Raw genomic sequence first — 10,183 nt, 5'->3', positions numbered from 1 at the left:
ATCAAATCAAATTGAATCGAATCGTGGATCGAATCGATTCGGGACCTTGTGAATCGAATCGATTCTAGAAATCAGTGACGATACCCAGCCCTAGTTTGAACTTGCCCATTCGATGTTTTACTGGATTTTCTGTAGCAATCGCCTAGAACATGTTTTTTTTGTTGTAATGATGGTCCTGTCATCCATGTAGGGTGTACACCTCACCCCTGGCGTCGTTGCCCACCTCTCAATTTTGAATACACGTAGACATTGAGGGCTAGCAGGAGGGACTATGCGCTTACCTGCTGCTCTCTGGCAGGTAGCTCCATGCCCTCCTGGGTTTTAATTGCACCTTAGAACACACATGTATCAACACTACAATGAGCGGGTGGAGGGAGGTTTGGAGTCTTCTCTCACCCCCGTTCTCTGCGGCCTGCTGGAGTGGGGGGCTAGGAGGAGTTGGTCGTCCAACTGCGGTCTGGATGTGGGGCCTCCCTGCTGCTGCGGAGTCGGGGCGGTCTGCCTCTCCCCACCACAGGGAAAAGGGTAACACCACCTGGGTCTGGGTGCAGTTCCCCCCTCCAGGGGCAAGGGTACCTAGACCCGGGGCTTAGAGTACGCTTGGGGAGTGTGATTGTGTGTACAGCGTCTCTTTATGTCTGTCTCCACGTTGGTTGAGTGTGGAGTAAGTGCATATGAGAGCATGAGGGTGGGAATGGATGTTTGTATCTGTGTGTGCCTGTATGTCTGTGTCTATATGTCAGGTTGGGTATCAGACGCCACCTCTCTGGGGACATCTCAGGCCCTCCAAGGTTTGGAGGCCTATCTCCACCCACCACCACTTCCCCTGCCAGTGGCGGACTCCCTCAGGTGTCGGTGCGTTGGTGGTTCTTTGTGTCTGGGGGTGGGCGTCCGGGTACACACCGGCTCACTCCTTGGCGGCCGCTTATCGGGGCCTGGAGCCTGGGGCTCGCTCGGGCCACTTCGGAGGTGGGGTGCCCCCGGCCTCTCGGCCTGGGGCTCGGTCACTCAGGCACAGCTGGCTGCCGGCGGAGCTCACGGGCGCGTCACTGCAACTCTCCCTGGCTTCTGCTCCGCGGCTGCTGAGTGAGCCCTCATCTGGGACTCTCGTCAGCTCTTACTGGGACAGTGGCGCGGCTGCCCCTCTGTTGGTCTTCCTTGGTCTCTTGTGTTCTGGGGTGTCTGGAGTTTTGATCTCCTCCATACCTGCTTCATACCCTGGAGGACGGGGCTGTGGCTCCCCACACTCCCTAGCAGATCGTTACATGGAGAAACCTTTGGAATGCAAGCATGCTGATCCACACAGGTATGCACACAGGTGTACACACGGGTATTCACAGACGCGGACTACAGCTTTCTTGGCTGCTGCCTCAAAGCACATTGTGCACTGTCTATCTTGCGTGCTGCACAATAGCGTTTATTATTTAGTATCTACTGTTATCTACTGCTAGCTAGTTTATTGCGATGGTGCCATTTTTTTTATTATGTTTGCTTTCTCTTCTGTTTTGTTTCTCCATACAGGTGACCAAGGTGTTTTTTTGTTTTTGTTTTTTTTTTGTTTTTTTTTCTTTCTTCCCCCCCTTCTCACCGTCTCTTCTCCCCTTTGGTTTTCTTTCTCTCCCTCTCTTTCTTTCATTCTTTCTCCCTGTCCTATCCCCCAGTCATGTCTGTCCCGTTTGTAGCAACTGAAAATAAAATAAATTCATAATTATAATAAGGGTCAATCAAATGGACCAATAAGGCCATGATGATCCACTTGGTAAAATAAATCCACTTGGCATCTTTCTTGGCCTTAGGACAACAATTCTGATGGCTAAAGATCCAAACGGGACACAAAAAAAAAAAAAAAAAAAAAGGGAAGTGGAAAATGTGCAGCCTGCCATAACTCCAATTCCCAGGTGCTGCCAGGCTGTGGTGGTGTTCTCAGCTGTCACACAAAACTGTAAATCCTGAAAGTAGGTCTTGACCAGTCCTGTGATGTGGTTTGGTACACTGAAATAGTTGAAGGCCATCCCCAAGATGTCATGCGGAACTGACCCAAAGGTGTTGGCAAGGTCTAAAAAGACCACATGAAGGTCTCTTCGTTCTTTCTCCTCAGTTTGAATCTGGTGCCAGATGATGCTGGCATGCTCCAGACATCCCAATGCCGATCCCAGATGCTGGCCTTCTGTACTGATGTGTCAACATAGTTATTTCTTTGCAAGAAAGAGGGCCAAGACACTGAAGAAGATCTTTCCCCCTGCGTTCAGCAGGCTGATCTGGCGAAACTGGCTAATGGATGAGTTCTTTTCCTTAGGGATCAGAATATCTCCTGCTCTTCGCCAAGCCTTTGGAATCACTCATTTCTGTTGTAGGGCAGAAATCCCTCCCTTTCTGTCTCATAGGCCCTCCTCCACTGTTTCCTCAGTTGTATTGCAACTGGCGACCGTGGCTCAGGGGGTTGGGAAGCGTATCTGTAACCGGAAGGTCGCTGGTTCGATCCCTGGGCTCTCTGTCCTGGTCGTTGTGTCCTTGGGCAAGACACTTTACCCTACTTGCCTACTGGTGTTGGCCAGAGGGGCCGATGGCGCGATATGGCAGCCTCGCTTCTGTCAGTCTGCCCCAGGCCAGCTGTGGCTACAACCGTAGCTTGCCTCCACCAGTGTATGAATGTGAGAGTGAATGAATAGTGGCATTGTAAAGCGCTTTGGGTGCCTTGAAAAGCGCTATATAAATCCAATCCATTATTATTATTATTCTCTCTTTCACTAATCTGTCAATTTCCTGCTTTCTCCTTTAACTGGTTTAAAGGGTCTTTCTGCTGTCTCTGAGTCTTGCTTTTTACCCCAAACCTCTCGGCACCATAGCTGTAGATGATGGTTCCCAGGTTCTCCAACTTCCTTTCAATCTGACCCTTTTGTTGATCTAGTATAAGAACCAGTTCCGAGTCAGTGGTTTCCCACTCTCTTTTCTCGCTGGGCCTGGGCCACAGAATCTGATCTTTCCGTTGATTGAGTTCCAATCTGGAGACTATGAGAAGGTCTGTACGGCACTGAACTTCATTCAGGGTGCTGATACCCTGAGGACTATGGGGGTTCTCCCTTAACACAGAAGAATGAGTTTTTGCGCATGGAGGTAGATGTTCCAAATGTGACACACAGTTTAAGAGCCAACAACACACTCGGCACGGCCTTGACTATGTTTCTGTTCAGACAGAAGTTTTTTTTCTTCTGTTTGTTTGTTTCTTGTATGTTTATATTTTTGGGTTTGGAGATGTACTGTTCCCCGCCTCTCGCCCAATGACACCTGGAACAGCTGGGATGTACTGTTTTGCAACAATGCTTTTTGATTCCACAGTTACAGCATTTGCTAAGTCCTGCCCACCTTTGGCAAGCAAACCTTTTAATTTCTTACCTGTGTAATGTGCAGAAACAGTTGTAGAGTTGTAGAGAGTATTGTATGTATCAAAGAAGTCACTGAACGCTTGCTTAGCTGACAACACGTGGACAACAACATGATGTAATTGAAGGTTCGGTGCACATATGGTACCTCACAGCCAAGTTTGTCTTGCAAGAGCTGCTGGACACTGCCATGCCTTCCAGATATCATGGAGGCTCCATCCTATACTTGACTTAAAATCCTGGTCAGGCTCAGGCCTGCCTTTGTCACTTCAGACAGAATAATATCAGTAATGGACTGCGCATCACTTGAGGTTGCGGTGGCTATTACAAGTAGTCGTTCCATTATTTCCACTGTTTCTTCAGTGACAAAATGAATAACTAAGGAAATTTGGGCCAAATGGGGGTCTTTCCTTATGTTGAAGTCAACTACAGATAGGAAAAGTCTGCTCCCCACTTCTGACATGTCATCAAAAGCATCTAATTTTCCCCTTACAGGCAACTGATTTGAAATAGCAATTTTTTTGGAGCTGATCTGAATGAACTAGTGCAGAGATTTGTTTCTCTTTCTCTACACACTGCTTCTTGTCTTTCCACAAACTAAAACAGGCCAAATATTCCTTAAAAGTCTTGTGTCTGTTATGTCCCTTATTGGTTTCTATTTTGTGTTTCAACTCTGTGAATCCTCTGGTAGTGAAAGCTGGATCACATTTTGACTAAAAAAGAAGCATCCCTCTTGATGGAATATTCAAGTCAGTCTCCATTATGATGCCATGCATACATAAATAACTTCTTAGTTGTACTCAAGAGATGAGAGGGATATTTCTCAAGTCAGACTTGCACAAGTCCATCCATTCCTAAATCATCTGGAAAAATGTCTGTGTCCATTAGCTTCCTAACCCCACTAGCACTCGTGTCATCCAGGATGCTAATGCTACCTTCATTGCTGCAGCTGAGCTGGTTCTCAGGGTTAGGTGCAGTAATTGCAGCATTATTGTTAGCTGAATCATTAACCTGGCCTTGCCGTTACTGCTGTAGTTTATTCCTGACATGGACGATCCTAACCACTTTTTGATATCTATTTTATATACTGAGCAATACACTTTGTACACATTGCATTTAGCATCTGAGCTAGCCTTCCCTACCACATTAGTTCCACCCACTTGACACCGCTACCTAACTATAAGGTCACCGTGTAACAAAATTGAAAGGATGATCAAATTTTAATTGGCTACAGAAAGGTTAGCCCTATAGCTGTAAATGTATTTCACATTTCTTTTGTCAGTTAGGGCTTTAAATTGAGGAGGGAAAGTAAGATAATTGAACAGGCCTGGCCCATCCATACCGCCGACGCTGACTTCTAAGCAGCATGTACTGTAGATAAAGCATTTGACAATATTGTCAAATATGGCGTGTTGGGGGAGCAGCTTGTTCGTAGTTAGAAGCGGTGAATGGAGCACGACCGAAGAAGCGGGGAGACCCCCGGGCAGTAGCAAGTCAGCCAGAGGAAGATCTGTTGGGCTTACCAGATGGAGCCTCACACCCCCACCCACTGAGAAGCTGTCGGAGCTGCCAAGGGATGCTACAGGCTCCAAGACCACGAGCGGCCAGCCAGCCTCCACTGATGGTGATGTCTGGGAGCGGCACACCCTTATTGCTGGCAGCTAAGGGGGACAACGCCAACTGCCTCCTGGACCAAGTGCAGCCGGCGCTGCCATCAGAGGCTCCTGTCGCGGGGAGCATGAAGCTGCCACGCTATAATGGGGAGGCACATCCAGAGACCTACCTTATCCAGGTACAGCTGGCTGCTCAGCTAAACGGAGGGTCAACGGAAGAGACAACTGTCCAAGTAGCTCTCGCCTTGGAAGGCAGGGCCCTGCAGATCCTCACAGATCTTCAGCCAGAAGAGGGTTTAAGTTGGCCTGCTGTCGCCAGAGCAATGTAGAGTAGGTTTGGCCTCCGTACCCATGTATATGATGCCCGAGATAAACTTGCCAGCCACCCACAGAGACAAGAGGAGACTCTGGGTGCCTATACTGCAGATCTTCGTCTTCATGTATGAAGAGGGTACCCTGCTTTTGATGTTGCAGCACAGGAAGAGTTTGCTCTCCAGGCTTTTGTTTGGGGTCTCCAGCCAAAACAACTACAAGAGCACATCCGTCTGCATGCACCAGAAACCCTGGAAGCAGCTCTAACTGAGGAAAGAGTGGAGCATGTGCTCAGCTCAGGTGCATGCAGCCCTGGCACAAGTCACAGGTGCATGCAGTCCTCATCCTTGGCTGCAAAGATGTCGGCAAACAAGTCAAGCAACTCCCGCAGCTGCCGTTGCTGATCAGCCTGGAGGGCCTCACAGCTCCTCTGGTATAGGTCCTCGACAGCTTGCTTGGTCTCAGTGGAAAGTTACCGTACTGCTGGTGAAGAAGGGGCTCCTTCCACCATCAGTGGCAACAGGCCCTCAGGCTTGCTTATGCTGGCTGAAAAAGTGGAGGCAGGCAGCGGGACTTCCTTGGTGGTGTGGAGCTTCACAGTCTCCGTGCCCAGGTAAAGGATTGCTCTGGACACGTCTACTGTGGCCTCCCATTTGGCCAGCAGGTCCAGACCAATGATGCATTGGTCCTGGATGCTGGCTAGCCAGAACTGGTGGTCCACAGTGCAGTTAGCAACAGTCACCAGGAGGGATCTTTCTCCCTTACCTCTTGCTCGCTCCCCCGTGACTGTGGTGATCTGGAACTGAGTAGGCTGCCAACCCTGCAGGGTGGGCACGATTTAGGCAATAATACTGCTTTGTTGAAGCCACAATCTTTTCATAACCATATGATTGTATATCTGTGTCTGAGTACGTGTGTGTGTATCCTGTATCAACTGAAGAGAGAGTGTCCTTTCACCCAGTTTTAAGCAAACGTCAACAGTCCTCCAGTCGACGCAGGTGACCTTGAAGGATGTGGACAGAGAGTCAAAATACATTCCCATAATCAGTGAGAAGAATTGGTTGTTCCATCCGGCTTCGGCCTTGAAGCCGTCCAGATGGCGACAGGGTGGCCGAAAGAGTTAATAGTTGTTTGGTTTAGGGTTAGTGCCAACAGACTGAATGTAATTTCGCAACTGATCCCCAAGTGGGTCCCCAGGTCTACCCAATTCCCTTTGCAGAGCCATGAACTTCTCCAAGATCTTATCAATATTGCGTTCAATAAGCACAGTTTGAGTACTCATGGGTCTTTCCAGCCTTGTGAGGTTTTGAACAGCTGTGACCACTTTTTTGACAAGACACAAATGAAGTCTAATGAGATGACCTATGATGAAAACATGCTGGACCTTTGTATGAAATATAATATGAACCTACAACTGATACATTCGTTAGGTACGAGATTTAGTTTCTTTTGGTTTATTGGCTAATGCCTCAGCTGGGGCCGTCAGTACCAGGGAGGGCTCCAGCCCGTACCAAGGAAAGTGTGGACCCAGGGCTGTACAGGTGGTGCCGGCAAGGTCACAGTCCAGATACAGTCCCCAAGTCTGGCCCAGCCGGCCAACCCGCCAGTGTGATTCGGAGGACAAATTGGTGGTGGGGGGCAGTTCCTCCGTTGTGCCACCCCGCCTTAATTTAACGGCAGCTGGGGTGCCAGGCTTCATGGGCTCCGTGCTGGACAGTAGCATGCGATGTGGCCTGGTTCTCTGCATTGATGGCAGTTTTCCCAGGATTTGGCCACCTGCTCGTCTATTCTCTCGCCAAGATCGCCAGGGTGGTGTGATGGTGGTTTGGTTGGCCATCTCTTCCTGGTCACTCCTTTCGTAGTCCGTTTGACGCACTCTGTGCCAACCTCACAAGCCAGAAAGGCATCCTCTATTGCCGCTGGCAGGCTCCCGTGAGTCAACATGAGGTTTTTCAGCTCTTGGTACCTCAACAGTTGTGGTCCAGGGTCCTCCAGCTGGTCCATGGTGCGGCGGGGGCAGGACACTTTAGAGTTACCAAGACTGTCCATCGGTGCGATGCCTGCATAGCTCAGAAAGGACCTTCCCAATGCTCTCATGCCCCCTTGCAACAGTATCAGGTGGGGGCTCCGGGTTGGAGTGGACATCCTGGGACCCTTGCCCACCACTGACCAGGGGAACCGCTATGTCCTGGTTGCGATGGACTACTTCACCAAGTGGCCTGAAGCCCACGCAGTCCCCGACCACAGGTGACTGCGTGGGCTGCGTGTTACCAGACACTCAGCGGTGGTAACAGCTGAGTGTTACCACCGCTGAGTGTCTGGTCAACGACATGTTCTGCTGGTTCAGGGTACCAGAGGAACTGCACAGCAACCAGGGCTGGAATTTTGAGGCTGCGGTGTTCAAGGAGGTCTGTCAGCGGCTGGGTATCAGGAAGACCCGGACAATGCCGACAATGCCACTGCACCCCCAAAGCGATGGGTTGGTGGAATGCTTCAACCACACCCTTGCCACCCAGCTTGCTAACCTGACCTCCCGCCAGCAGCACAACTGGGATCAACACCTTAGTGAAGTGATCAACAATCTCTGCCATGAAGAAAATGAACTTTGGAGCTGCTCCATCCACCACTGTTTGTTTTACACAGACAACAATCTGTGGCAGAGCTACAGAAGTAAGGCTACATCAAAATATACAGATGAACTGTTAACTTAGTCTGATATCTGACTGGTTAAATTAAACAGCTTCGTGAAGGCTGATGGCAGTCATCCTATTTTACATTGAAGTAATGCCTGCAGCAAAGAGGGGTGAGTCTAAAGGGGGGGGCGTGGACCATGTTTATTTCAAGGCTTTCATAACATTTTTCAGATTGAAAGTAAAATATTATATGTGTTAATCAATTTGAATATTTTATTATATGTAATATTTTAAAAGATAAAAATAGGTATTTTTCACAAGCCAATAAAAATGTACATGGGCCTGTAAAACTCTGGAGCTACTGACCTGAAGGTTGTTGTTTATTTGACTTTCACCTTTGACTGTAATTGAGATTATTTATATATTTTTGCAGTTAAGAAAATGTTTTCACGTGAATGCAATCAAAGGCCTCAGATGATCTTTTTGAACAGATGTTGTTGCAGTTAAAGGTTCAAATATAATTTCTAAAATGCAAACCAATGACAAGTTCATTTTGAAAGAGTTAGGTGACATTTGTGATACTATGATGATTCACAAGTCAGTGTTAAGTGGTTCAAAAAAAAAAGGAGTGGCCTGAAAATGGATGAAAAAGCTACATGTTTAAAGACAAACACTGAAAGACCTTCAGAGAGCCAATGAAACGAATGCGCAAGACCAGAAAAATTATAGTAAAGTGTGGCTTCTTGCAAGCAAAATCTAAATAATTGAGAGGTGTGAGTTGAATTTGTATGGTTGGAGCCTTTTGGAGCCTTTCAGTGAAGTCATCTTTTATAAATAATATGGCCTGCTGTATGGACAGCCCGTATGAGAAAGTTGTGCTTCAGTTTTGATAAGCAGTTACAGTATACTGTATGTGTCTCTTCCTTGTAATCATTCATTTTTTTTAAAGCAGTTTGCTTCTATCACCATCATTAAATTTGTGGCTTTGAATGCATTTTATTAATACACATTAAATAGTTGTCTGCTGCTCCTCCTGTTTTTGCTGGGGTTTGCTTTTTAATATTGCAGGGTCATATTAAAGAGAACGATTTAGGCAATAATACTGCTTTGTTGAAGCCACAATCTTTTCATAACCATATGATTGTATATCTGTGTCTGAGTACGTGTGTGTGTATCCTGTATCAGCTGAAGAGAGAGTGTCCTTTCACCCAGTTTTAAGCAAACGTCAACAGTCCTCCAGTCGACGCAGGTGACCTTGAAGGATGTGGACAGAGAGTCAAAATACATTCCCATAATCAGTGAGAAGAATTGGTTGTTCCATCCAGCTTCGGCCTTGAAGCCGTCCAGATGGCGACGGGGTGGCCGAAAGTGGTCTCTTTCAAACCACAGAGCGTGCATGTACTTCACCCCCAAACAAATTCCTTACATATTTACAGACCCTGTTCCCCCTCTGGCCTTAAACTCCATTATTTTTCAAAAAGGAAGTGTGAAACAGAAATGAATATGTAGAAAGTTACAGATGTTTGCTTCCTTCTTCATGAACACTTGGAGACAAAGGAGGAGAATGAAATCAGGAGAGTCAAGCAAAGCAGGGGAATGGTGGGGGATGAGGCGGAGAAGGTTACAGCAGTGGGAGATGATTAGCATTTTGCTACAGGGACTCTCTTGCTTTTCTTACCCAGTGTTGTGGTTACCCTTTGAAAAGAGTGCATATGCTTTGTTATTCATGAGTTTGTTTCAGGGAAACAAGCTTTAATGTGAAGTTTTAAGAAATAAATATTAGCATTGATGCTGTATGGTCATGGGAATGGGCTCCAGGTTATGTTGTGTATGAGAGAGGCGTTTAAAAAACACTCACACACCAGGGTCCACAGTTTAAAAGTATTTAATAAACTCTGCTCTAGCACTGGCTTTCACTGATGAAAATCAATATTATACTTCTTGCCATTTCTTTATTGCTGTATAAATTAAAGCTAATGCTGTGGTTAGAGCCCAGCACTATGAACTAATAGACTGAAGACATGAAGACAAGAGTGGTACTGTTCTAAACTGTTTTACAACGGCAAAATATTTACAATACATTCCCAATTTGCACTGGGGACCAACCTCGTGATGTTGGCCAGTTGCCGGTGGGTTTCTTAAACAAAGTTACTATGGCACAGTTGTGGAGAAATTGCATTTTCCTGTGAACATATACTAAAATAAAAAAGATTTGTGGACTACTGGGTACATACTCTGCCTGTTT

This window comes from Copadichromis virginalis, linkage group LG11 (genome assembly GCF_057382275.1).
Source record: "Copadichromis virginalis isolate Kocher_CV1m ecotype Utaka linkage group LG11, C_Virginalis_male_GT1.1, whole genome shotgun sequence".
NCBI classification, from domain to species: domain Eukaryota; kingdom Metazoa; phylum Chordata; class Actinopteri; order Cichliformes; family Cichlidae; genus Copadichromis; species Copadichromis virginalis.
This window is presented reverse-complemented; position numbering follows the sequence as displayed.